We start from the raw sequence: 10,655 nt of genomic DNA on the forward strand, positions 1-10,655 counted from the left end.
AGGAAGGATTTGGTATGAATTTTTTTGGGGGGTAAAGGGGTTGGTATACAATGCAACAGAGAGGTGGGTAGGCACAGTTGTTCTATGCACTAAGGAGGATGATTTCTGCTGGGATAATTTTCATAAATCTTGCAAATAAAGAATTACTATGTCTTAGTAGTATATAGAAAGGTGCAGGGCCACCATTCCCGGGAAAGGCGTAATTCTGTACCAGGCCCTGATCAAATAAGCTTGACTTTTGTAATGCTGGAACTTTTAGACATGGTGAAAGGGAGCCCAAAAGTTTCTGATGGGGGTTCTAGGAAGGTGTGGTCACTGGGGGTATCTTGCCGACTTGAGGTGTGGTGCCAAAATAGCCCAGAGGGTCAATGAGCCTGTACTTTGGAAAGGGTTAAACAACCAGATATGATTGTTTTTGCAAAAATGAAGTTTGTTTTTTGTATCAACTCAAGGCAGGCTCTAATAGGCTAATAAATGCTCTAGTCTGATTAGCCAAGAAGCAGCGATAACCCCGCCTCTATGCCTCTTCTCCAGAACGGCGGGCTACTAGCTGCAGCAGTCCGGTTGCTAAGGCAACAACATCCATTAAACTTATTATTGACGGTAGAACAAGTTCAAGAGCTCCCATCTCATTATTGCCCGCATTGTGGAAGCGCACACAATGGTTTCTGGAGGACGTTAATGAAGAAAAATAACAAAAAAATGTACGACAAAACAAAAAAAACACATGATTGCCCTAGATTTATTGAGAGGCCCAGGGAAGGCGATGTGCCCACTTCTGCATAATGACGCCCCATATAATCTCATATTTCACCAGCCACTTCACAGACTTTCATTTCACTGTATTAGCATGCCACAATTTCCTTCTCTGTGTGACACAGTGCCAGCATCCTCGGCATATCTCCCATGTCATTTGCAAGGATTGAGCTTGGCTCATGGAGAAGTGAATTGATGACTTCCAGCTTCACATCAAAATTGGGATATGTAGAATATAATTGTACGACAGTGATAGGTTTAGTCACTTGCAACATAATGCGATAAGTAATTAGGGTTCCTAAAACTTGATTTGTAAAAATATATAAGCTGGACAGCCTGGCATTCCTAGCAGGAGGTTCTTCGGGATTTAAATTGTATGGGTTTTATGGGGATCCTGAACAAAAGCACCCTGATATATGGGAGCAAAATGGCACACTGACACTTGGGATCTCAGACAATGATACTTTGACACTTAGTGTCTCAAACAATACACTAACACTTATACATCCTGACATCCTAAATTGACACTTGGGGTTTCAGGACAATAAACACTGATACCTATAGAACCTGCACTGACCATTGGGGTCCCAGACCATAATACTCTGACATTCGGGGACCCAGGACAATGATATACTAGCACTTGGGGTTTAATGAAAATGATACACTGATGCTTATAAAACCTGTGCTGCACTGACACTGGAGTCCTAAGACAAAGATACACTGACACTTGATGCACTGACAGTGATGCACTGACACTTGGAGTCTCAGACAATAAAACAGTGTCCAAGGACAATGATACTCTGACAGTTGGGGTCTTGGACAATGTACACTGACACTAGGGGTCCCAGGACGATGCTGTACTAATACTTGGGGTCCCAGACAATAATTCAGTGATACTTTAAAAATCTGTGTTGCACTGACACTTGGGGCCCCAGGATAATGATACACTGACATACCCCCAGTTATACCAGGGAATCATTCACTGACACTTCAGAGCTTGTGATGCACTGCCACTTTGGTGCCCAAGCAAATGCCTTACTGACATTTGAGGCCCTAGAACAGTAATATAGTGACTTTTTAAATCCAGACAAATAATACACTGATAATTGGGGTCCCAGGACAATCATACACTAACACTTGGGGGTCTCAGAACAATCATACACTGACACTCAGGTCCCAGAACAGTAATATACTTGTACTTTGCTCATACAGTTGATAGACTGACACTTGAGATCCAGATAAACGACACTTGGAATCCAAAACACTAATACGCTGGCAGCTGGGGTCCTAGGAAAAAGTACACTGATACTTTTAAACTTTTATCTCTAGGAGCAGAGATACACTGACACTTTTAAACTGTAACACACTGACACTTGGGGTTTAGGACACAAATACTTTAAATACCAAGTTAGGTGTACACTGGCATATGGGGCCCTAAGACAATGATACACTGACACAAGGAGAAATGTGAGCCTATTGCTAAGGTATACAGCAGGGAGCTTCTTTATTAGCTGACGATTGACAGGAATGACACACCCCCAACAACCACCAGCTAATAGGAACACTGCACACTATGTACATTAGCAGCCACCTCCCAGCCAGTTGCCAACATACACACATGGCAGCATTCCCATGAACTGGTGATTTTTTGGGACAGTACTGCACCTGACCAAAACTGGTCAATGGAAAAGCTCCCACTGTTTCAACTCTTGGGGTGAATTTGCTAGGCTGGCCAGTCCTCGACAAAATAGCCATCCTTTGCAATTTGTTCCACTTTCAGGTTACATAGGTACATAGTAAGTCAGGTTGAAAAAAGACAAAAGTCCATCAAGTTCAACCACTAGGGAAATAAACATATCCCAGATATAAAACCCCATGGACATAGGTGGTCCAGAGGAAGACATAAAAACGCTTGTAAAACTTGCTCCAACAGGGGAAAAAAATTCCTTCCTGACCCCATGAGGCAATCAGATGTTCCCCGGATCAACAGTCACTGTTACCTTTATTTTAAAGCTTTAATACCCAGCTATATTCTGTGCTTCTAGAAATCATCCAGCTTTTTCTTAAAGCAATCTATAGTAGTTGCTGAAACTACTTTATTTATACAGGGTGATCATATCCCCCCTTATACGTCTCTACTCAAGGGAGAATAGATTCAGTTCAGCTAATCTCTCCTCATAGCTGAGCTCCTCCATTCCTTTTATTAGTTTAGTTGTCCTTCTCTGCACTCTCTCCAATTCCACAATGTCCTTTATGTGGACATTGGGCCCAAAACTGGACTGCATATTCCAGATGTGGTCTGACCAATGCTTTGTACAGGGTCAGGATTATGTCTCCATCTCTGCAGTCTAATCCTCTTTTATTACAAGAAAGTACTTTGCTAGCTTTCTTTTTTACTTTTTTTTATAATAACTGATTTAAAAAATGTTGTTAGGAGGCAGTTAAGCAGATTTAATGAAAAGAGTGGTGGATGGGGAGATTTAATTAAGGAGAGACTAGAGGGCAGATTTAATGAACGAGGAGGGCAGATTTAAACGAAGTGTATACAGTAAAACATGATGCCAGATGTACTGTAAAATTGATTTGGGGTTAATTACACTTTAAATAGTAGATATACAGATCTCTATATCTGGGTCATAAGAGTAAAAGATGTGGAAAAAGGGCAAAAAAAAAAAAAAAAAAAAAAAAACAGAGAACTATGCCTTTAATTAGAAGCAGCCTGGAGATATTTTGACTTTTATTGTAAATTATCACTAATAACTCCCCGCTTTTGGGAAATAGTGACACACGCTCCTTTACGGGTAAGCATGTTGTGAACTGATAACTAAAGGAATCTTCATAAACTGAGCCCGTGTTTTGGCTCCATATATCAGTCATTGTTACTGTAATTGCTGTCATGTGATGCAGTGTGTCACCTTGCTCAGAAATCGTTCCTCTTGTTTCCCGTGTCACGCTGACCTTTTTCCTTAATCACACAAGAGATACAAGTACTCTCCGCCACTTTGCGGCCCAGGCCTGGTTGTCCAGCTGCCCCCGTTCACAGCGTTGCTGGTTGGCGATACTTCTATCAGTGACGTCCTGTTTTGTTCTCAGATTCCCTCCTCTGTATTTGTACAAGGTTATGTTTTGGACACTTTTACATTCATAGCCTGGGGGCCTTTCAATGACTTTTGTAAGTATGAAATTGATAAGAAAGACAGGTTAATCCCTGTGTATTATGGAAAATGGAAGCCAAAGTAAGGGGTAGTCAGAAAACTGAATTTCATTCATTCTGAAGACAAAAAAATACAATAAAAAAAGAAAACTATATTTTCTAATACATAAATCTGCTCCCCAGGCTTCCGGCCAGTCTTGCATGGTTGTACTGGCTGTTCTCGTGCTCTGAATTTTTTACTCTGGTTTCATTGCACCAAGTGCATTACAACCTGCAGCAAGTCAGATAGAGCCTGCATCAGTTTGTGGATGGAGGTCGTCCAGTATCATCTAGCCTTTGCAGCCTGAACCACCCTTTTATTCATTCATTTCATTTCTGTTCTTTCCATCATGGTGGTTATCAGCCTGATCACAACTATATAGTGGTACAGAAAATGTTCACCAATTTGGAAATGGAGAACCATGGGGGTCAACACAAAGAGGTGCAAAGTGTGGAGCTGCTCAAGAACTCTCACTTCAGCAGGGGAACCTTGCGTTAGTTCTGCAACGGGGCCCACTGTTGCCTATGTCCAGAACCAATACCATAATTGGCATTTTTGCTGCAACAGGCGCTGTTCAAAAGTAGTTATCACAGCCAAATGCAATTCAATGGCCACCACTTTTAAAAGTAGAAAAAGAGACGTCCACTTATTCTATTCAGATGAATGGAGCTTTTGATCATTAATTTCAATTGATTAAGATAAAATGATCAATTGCTAATCATAACCTATAAAGAAAATAAATTGATCACCAAAAACTAAAGATGAATAAAGAAGTGGTGACTGGTTACCTGATCACCACTTTTATATAGCCAGGGTTCTAAGTAATAGTTGGGTATCTGCTGTAAACACGAGCTGAACCTCTTGATGGTAGTAAGTGTCTGCAGCAGTCCATTAGCTGAATATAAGCGTGCGGGTGAAAAAGAATAAATAATCCATGTAGGACAAGTTGTTTATGAACAGCTGATCCCTCATTGATCCATGGTGTCTGGTTACGCCAGGTGAAGCCTCCTGACCTTACGCCTGTGCATTCTTCACCTGAGCGCCACGGCAAACCAGGCCGTTGAGGACACTTCAAGCAGAGAAAATAGCTCATTGACGCTCAACGATGCCTTAAAGATCAATGTGTGGCCTAATAAGGTTGCTTATGGCTTTCAGGGCAGACCCAGAGCATGCTGGAAGCTCAGCTTCAACTATGTCGGACTGCGGTCTGTCTACAGTTCCCATTTGCCCTACTGTTCTTTTTGCCAGTACAGGCCTTGGTTGGCACCAAAGGTTGGTTAACACTAAGTAATAACTTCAGCTATTAGGCTTTGTTCACAAAGCATTAAAACAAGGCTGTCAATCATTTGACTATAATTTTAAAATCTCATTGGAGCCAGTTGACAAAAACACTGATTTTCTTTTGAAAATAAGGATCCTTATCCTGGAGTGTGTGTGAATCAAGGCTATTGCATAGAATTTGCAGGATTCATTCATACAAGAGCCATTGTAAGTACTCCTAAAACAGGGACCAAGCTGTCAGTTACAGCTACTACCTGTTTTTGCAGTAAAAAACCCACGGAAAAAAGGATTTCTCTATTGCAGTCAACTTTGACTTATAGGTTCACTTCCCACCCCTATTTTGCAATTGGACAGGGAAAAGTGAAGCGGAAGACAAGCAAGCTTACTCCTCCTATCAGCATGCTCTTTGATATGCAATGCAGAACACCTCATTGGCTTTCTTTGTTTCTTGTTGTCTGAGCTCTGCTGCACAAGGACTTATACCAAGTCATATTCAGGTTCTTGCTTTCATTAAAATAATTATTGATGTATGAATGATCACAGAGCTGGACTCACTTGTGCCATTTATATCTTCCTGGAGTTTAGCTACTATTATATTATGTAATGCTTCATGTCAAAGCATTGGACACCGTAACATTTACGTAAGCTGGGCCCATGCCATAAAGAACGCATTTAGTTTGGTAAGCCATTGAAAGCCCATTGAAAACCTATTGCATTAATTACTGTAAAGTGACAATTACGCCGGTACACCAGCTCACAGATGTTCCGTTGATAGTTTTATTCTACACTTGTCCCAAATGCTTTCCAATCTGATGGCATAATTAAAAAGAATAAAATAAAAGAAATAATAGAGCTTTGGAAAAGTAGGTAATTAGCATCGTTGGGTCAGTGGGGATCATCTCAGTGTAATGTTTGTGGAAATGTTGTAGAAAAGGAGAAAAAAATATGTGATATTGTAGACGCGCTATAAAAGGATCTGAGTTAAATAAAACCAGCTCGGTGATGGTTGACTTAAATACAAACTAGAAATTGTGTCAAAGCTCAGGAGGAAATCTGAAGTCTATCACTAACCACTTTTAGATTCTGTTGCTTTTTTGAAAAAAATATATATATACGTGTGGATATATATAAATCAATCCAAAAATAAATTGAGGTACAGATCCAGGTGCATAAATTACTTTAAAGTTAAATGTGCATGGAAAAAAATTACACCTATGCATGTGCAAAATGTGCATGTGTGAGGTCAGTTAGGGTGCAGCTCCATTTTACACATAAGAATATTCATAAAGCTTGAAAAGAAAACATGGAAAGGTCTTTTATAAAAAAATGCGGCAGGTGATGAACCGAATGAACCCAACACTTACATATCCTAGTGAAGTAGCCCTGTGGCAGTGAGTGGTTTATCTGTTAAATTGTCCGTGAATAGATCAGTTTACTCATCAGTGTTGCAGGACTTTTATTTAACGGGGGCACCTAAATCCCTCCCTGCATAACTTAATGTTTCCATGATGGGATTTGCCATCAGCTTGCACAGGTGTAAGTGGGATATAGCTGTACGAGCTTGGAGTGCACTAATAATGATTTAAAATGTAACATCATCAAACAAATTAGGCTAAATTCAAAAAGTTAAAGCAACAGGATAGGGATCCTTTTTTTTCAAAGAGTACATTTTTAGATGAGTGCAATGAGACTTGCAAACTATAGAGCTTAAAATAAAGATTCTCATCTACCATTAAAGTAGTTCTGAACCTGATATCTAAAATGTTGTGGAATAATGTTTAATGTTATTGTAACATAATAAGTATTGTAATATTTTTAAAGCTGAAGTTTTCATTAGAATATCGCCATGTGATCCTGCATGAAGGCCCTTGTTTAAGACCTTGTATAAACATTTAACTAATGTGAGCTAAAAATTAAAAAAAAAAAGGATACAAATTCAGTTATCTTTTAATTTTACTAAAACTGATATTCATCCACTGCCAAATAAATAAAGTCTACCTTTTTAAAAAGTAACATATAAAGATAAAAGTTATGCCAAAAACATCAATGCATTTTCTGTTTCTAGAACCTTGAAAGTTTTATATCTGTAGTGTTAGATAATCCAAGGTTGGCTAGATTTTACCAGTTACTCACTAGTTTTACCAGATTTAGGGATTGATTTTATTCTGCTCAACATTCTCTTTGCTGGAAAGGAAGTTGTACCTGAGGACCTGCAGTGCAAGAATCTACCTGCTACAACTATGCCATGGATGTGTTCTGAAACTTTTCTGCTGCTTATTCTTCATTGATGGACATCTCTAAAATTAAAAACACTGAAGTTACCAAGATAGCTGTCTCCACCCAGCCATGGTAATGTAAAGATCAGCTGAATGGAGACCACAGTCTATACTACAGATGAGTCTTTTGATCTCTGTTTGCTTTTTGGAGCACAGTTCAGGTCCTCTTCAATTTTGTAATGTTTAAATCTGTTCTGTAGCACTGAAGTCTGCCCTTCTGTGAGCAAAGTATTTTATAAACCTCAATACTATGTAAGAATGTTGCTTTTAGCAATAGCGTGTGTCAATTCGGGACAGTAGGTGTCTATGGCTATGTATCCCGGGGCTCAGCTCAACATGTTTATGGAAATCTGACTGCTTCGGGAGTCCTAATCCTTGTTCTCTTTCCAGTCTGTGAGCAGCTGTCCAGGATCAACTCTTCAGGCTGTAATTTAGCTACAAAATGAATAAAGTAAAAGGCTGACTAATAATAGCAAGTTACCTGGAACAACCCATAATAAATGGGTGCAAGTGAGTTTCTTTGTCCAGGAAAAAAACTGGGAGCTGCAAAAAGAAGCTTCCTGACCTCCTCTACACAACAAATCCAAAAATTAATAGGAATAACAGTGTATTAAGAATAGATCTTTTGATCAAAATAACAGAAACAAAGTAATGACTGAAAGAATAGCACAGTTCAAGGACACAATTTATGGAGTCTAGGTTAAAACATCATACACATTGGGTCTGATTATTAAATCTCTTGATGATTGGAGAAGATAGTCTATGATGGGAGAACCTGGGTGATCTAGCAAACCTAGAACGGATTTCTAAAAAGTCATTTGCCATTAGGTTGCAAATATTTTCAGTCCTGAACTACATCTATTTTAACCCATCATACACCCATAGCCTTTTTAGTTTTGGATTTCTCTTTTAAATCAGGCTCATCATGTGCATGATATTGTCACAAGCATGTACAGCTACCTTAAAATTGAGTTCAGTGGTTTCCACCAAAGGGTCCTGTTAATACATGGATTTTTTAGAAACCTGAATTTCTAACCCCAGGAATAAGTATCTGGAAAAGAACTACATTCTGTTGCCTGATATTCTTTTGAATTGCTGTCTGGAGAACCGATTATTCAACAGATAGGTGTATAAGTGGCATTATGAGAGCACCGTTGTTTCCTGTTAAATGAGCCATTTCCTCTTTTACAGAAGAGGCGGGAGAGACCTAACACACTGACCCCTCAAAAACAATAAAACCTTTGGATTATATAAGAAGCAGGATAGCACTTGTTTCTGAATAACAGTTTGTTCTGTTCAAGATGGTAAAGGGCTATTTCTTGACATAAATTATGTAAACCGTCAACATATAATCCAGTGCTCCTTTTCAGTCCTCCCACAAGGAGCCACCAACAACTCCTTTGCTCCGCTGAGTAGGATGACTACCATTAGATTGTCTTTGGGAGTCCTAAAGCAAACCCTATAGGTATTATTGGTAAATCTTGGAAAAGTGAATTGTGTCTTAGCAGCACCTCGAGTGGTTTGCCTTTTATCTAGATTCCTCCTAAAACCTATACCTTGAGTTGGAAATCTGCAGTGTGTGATCATCTTGGACTTTGCTGCTGAGTAAATTCACTGAATCTGAAGTCTATGATTCCATGGAGCCATAACCCAAGAGCACCCTAGTGGGCCATTAGTATTTTACTTTCTAAAGCCAGTGATAACATAGGAAAGACCTATGATGGGATCAAGTGATCCCATGTGAAGGAGGACACACTTTAAGCTCGGCTTTGAGATATTGATGAATAGTCGCCATTCAGTTGAGTTATAGATTGGAATTCCCAATTCCTCCATTAAACCAGGTATGGTATGGCAATACACAAAAAGCACTTTTGGTGCCAATTTCGCTGGCTCGAAAGCATTATACCTTAGTTCCTTTTTCAAGTAAGTTTTTCTCATGCAGTCTTGATCCTAGGAGTTCTGAAGCTTTCTTCGATAGTCCCAAGTCACGTGCCAAACCATTCAACTCATGCTGATCAAATCCCTTACAGAGTCCTCTTCAATTTCAAACTTTCATCATTGTTGTCACCTAGTTCATCACCATAATCATGTTCTTCAAAAGAAGATAGTGTAATGAAAACTGGCACTGGGATTTCATCTAAATGAGCCACTGGGTGTATAGCCGATGGTAGACTAGGATACTCGATGTTACATTTATTTTTCCTGTTATATCCTGAAGTTTTCACTATACAAAAGTAACAGTCACTGAATTGATTTCCTGTCTCTCGCCAAACCATAGGTTTACCAAATGGCATCTTATCACGTGTTCCCCTTGTCCACATCCGTAAACCCTCGACACACTGTTTGCACGCCTTAAGAGGGGCACAAGACTTATCACCAAGTTTAACTTTGAAATATGCCAAATAGGCTTGCTCCACAAATGTGCTCATGTCCACCCTTTGGGAATGTGAAACTGCCACAGATATAACTAAATAAATCAGGGATGTTTAGGCACTTACAACAAGAAACAGCAGAGCCAGACATGATCTGAAAGAACAGAAATAAGTAGAAAAATAAATTTTGCTTATTCACTACTTAGAGCAGCGCAAAACCTCTGATCATACTGTCTTGCATGGAAATGAATAGCCTATACAAATCCACGCTACAGTAATCATATTATTATAAGCGGTAGAGAAAAAAACCTGACGTGATAGAAAAAAACTAACTGCACTTTCAGGATCAGCTGTTTTAGTGTAAATAAGCCTAAAAAAAGTCAACAAAAAATAGGTTCAAAATTTTCCCCAGTGTTACACTACTTTTATTTTTTGCATTATTGCATTACATAGTACTGACCCATAGACTCTGCAATACATATCACAGACCCCAAACTTTGCATTACGTACCACAGAACCCCAAACTTTGCATTGCAAACCAGCTCTCAGCAGCACCTTTGATGTCAGAAATGTCCTCAAAACGTTGCCCCTTCAGGGGTTTCTTAAAATTTGGAAACAGATAATAGTCCGAAGGGGCCACGTCAGGTGAGTAGGGGGTATGGTGGACCAATTAGAAACCCAGGGTGTTAAATTTGGCAGCCACAACATTGGACGTGTGCGCAGGTGCATTGTCCTGCAAAAAAAGGATCCTTTTGGTCAACTTTCCACGGCATTTC

General features: G+C 39.5%; 1 protein-coding gene across 1 annotated transcript in view; it reads right to left on the minus strand.

Annotated features, from left to right (window-relative positions):
• The window catches only part of PEMT (phosphatidylethanolamine N-methyltransferase), a 93,152-nt gene extending 89,353 nt beyond the window's left edge, over positions 1 to 3,799 (minus strand). Inside the window, exon 1 of the mRNA XM_072417434.1 lies at positions 3,672 to 3,799. The gene's annotated coding sequence lies outside the window, so the exon portion shown is untranslated. The remainder of the gene's footprint in view (positions 1 to 3,671) is intronic.
• Between the last annotated feature and the right edge of the window lie 6,856 nt (positions 3,800 to 10,655).

This window comes from Pyxicephalus adspersus, chromosome 7 (assembly GCF_032062135.1).
Source record: "Pyxicephalus adspersus chromosome 7, UCB_Pads_2.0, whole genome shotgun sequence".
NCBI lineage: Eukaryota > Metazoa > Chordata > Amphibia > Anura > Pyxicephalidae > Pyxicephalus > Pyxicephalus adspersus.